This window comes from Salvelinus sp. IW2-2015, unplaced genomic scaffold (genome assembly GCF_002910315.2).
Source record: "Salvelinus sp. IW2-2015 unplaced genomic scaffold, ASM291031v2 Un_scaffold2477, whole genome shotgun sequence".
Taxonomy (NCBI): domain Eukaryota; kingdom Metazoa; phylum Chordata; class Actinopteri; order Salmoniformes; family Salmonidae; genus Salvelinus; species Salvelinus sp. IW2-2015.
This window is the reverse complement of record NW_019943795.1, coordinates 66328-68697: the sequence shown is the minus strand read 5'-3', so window position 1 is coordinate 68697 and position 2370 is coordinate 66328.

Genomic DNA, 2370 nt, shown 5'->3' with positions numbered 1-2370 from the left:
GTACAGTGATGTTTCACAGAAGCTACAGCTGGAGCCAGACTTGACACTGGAGAGGACAACACAAATCCTGCGCCAGTCAGAGCAGATCAGTGTCCACTTCGCGAGAAAGGTGATGTCATGCAGGTTCTGTCATGCAGGTTCTGTACAGAGAACAAACAAACTCAAAAGAGAGAACCACTTGTCATGACACCTTTACCTAAGGGTCCGTGGCTGAAGATCGCAGCCGACCTGTGTGTGCTAGAGGGCAAGAAATACCTCATAGTGGTGAACTACTATTCTAGGGACATAGAAATACCTCATAGTGGTGAACTACTATTCTAGGGACATAGAAATACCTCATAGAAATAGTAGTTCACCACTATGTGGTATTTATATGTCCCTAGAATAGTAGTCCACCACTATGTGGTATTTCTATGTCCTAGAATAGTAGTCACCACTATGTGGTATTTCTATGTCCCTAGAATAGTAGTCCACCACTATGTGGTATTTCTATGTCCCTAGAATAGTAGTCCACCACTATGTGGTATTTCTATGTCCTAGAATAGTAGTTCACCACTATGTGGTATTTCATTCCTAAATAGTAGTCACCCTATGTGGTATTTCTATGTCCCTAGAATAGTAGTCACCATATGTGGTATTTCTAAATGTCCTAGAATAATAGTCCACCACTATGTGGTATTTCTAATGTCCCTAGAATAGTAGTTCACCACTATGTGGTATTTCTATGTCCTAAAATAGTAGTCCACCACTATGTGGTATTTCTATGTCCCTAAATAGTAGTCCACCATCTATGTGTATTTCTAATGTCCCTAGAATAGTAGTCCACCACTATGTGGTATTTCTATGTCCATAGAATAGTAGTCACCACTATGTGGTATTTCTAATGTCCCTAGAACAGTCGTCCACCATATGTGGTATTTCTAATGTCCCTAGAATAGTAGTCACCACACTATGTGGTATTTCTAATGTCCTAGAATAGTAGTCCACCATAGTGGTATTTCTAATGTCCCTAGAATAGTAGTCACCACTATGTGGTATATCTGTGTCCCTAGAATAGTAGTCACCACTATGTGGTTATATGTGTCCCTGGAATAGTAGTCACCACTATGTGGTTTTTCTATGTCCCTGGAATAGTAGTCACAACTAAGTGTATTTCTATGTCCTTAGAAATAGTGTCACCACTATGTGGTATTTATATGTCCCTGAATAGTAGTCACCACTATGTGGTATATCTGTTGTCCTGGAATAGTAGTCACACATATGTGGTATTTCTATGTCCTGGAATAGTAGTCCACCACTAGTGATATTTATATGTCCCTAGAATAGTAGTCACCACTATGTGGTATATCTGTGTCCCTGGAATAGTAGTCACCACTATGTGGTATTTCTATGTCCTGGAATAGTATCACCTATGTGGTATTTCTATGTCCTTAGAATAGTAGTCACCACCATGTGGTATTTCTAATGTCTCTAGAATAGTAGTCACCACTATGTGGTATTTCTATGTCCATAAGAATAGTAGTCCACCACTGTGGTATTTCTATGTCCCTAGAATAGTAGTTCACCACTATGTGGTATTTATATGTCCCTAGAATAGTAGTCACCTATGTGGTATTTCTATGACCCTAGAATAGTAGTCACCACTATGTGGTATTTTGTAATGTCCCTAGAATAGTAGTCACCACTATGTGGTATTTCTATGTCCCTAGAATAGTAGTCCACCACTATGTGGTATTTGTAATGTCCCTAGAATAGTAGTCACCACTATGTGGTATTTCTATGTCCCTAGATAGTAGTCCACCACTATGTGGTATTTGTAATGTCCCTAGAATAGTAGTCACCACTATGTGGTATTTCTATGTCCTAGAATAGTAGTTCACCACTATGTGGTATTTCTAATGTCCCTAGAATAGTAGTTCACCACTATGTGGTTATTTTCTATGACCCTAGAATAGTAGTTCACCACTATGTGGTATTTCTATGACCCTAGAATAGTAGTCACCACTATGTGGTATTTCTTGAACCCTAGAATAGTAGTCCAGCACTATGTGGTATTTCTAATGTCCCTAGAATAGTAGTCACACCATGTGGTATTTCTAATGTCCCTAGAACAGTCGTCCACCACTATGTGGTATTTCTATGTCCTAGAATAGTAGTCACCACTATGTGGTATTTGTAATGTCCCTAGAAAGTAGTTCACCACTATGTGGTATTTGTAATGTCCTAGAATAGTAGTCACCACTTGTGGTATTTCTATGTCCTAAATATAGTAGTCCCACCACTATGTGGTATTTCTAATGTCCCTAGAATAGTAGTCACCACCATGTGGTATTTCTAATGTCCTAGAACAGTCGTTCCACCACTATGTGG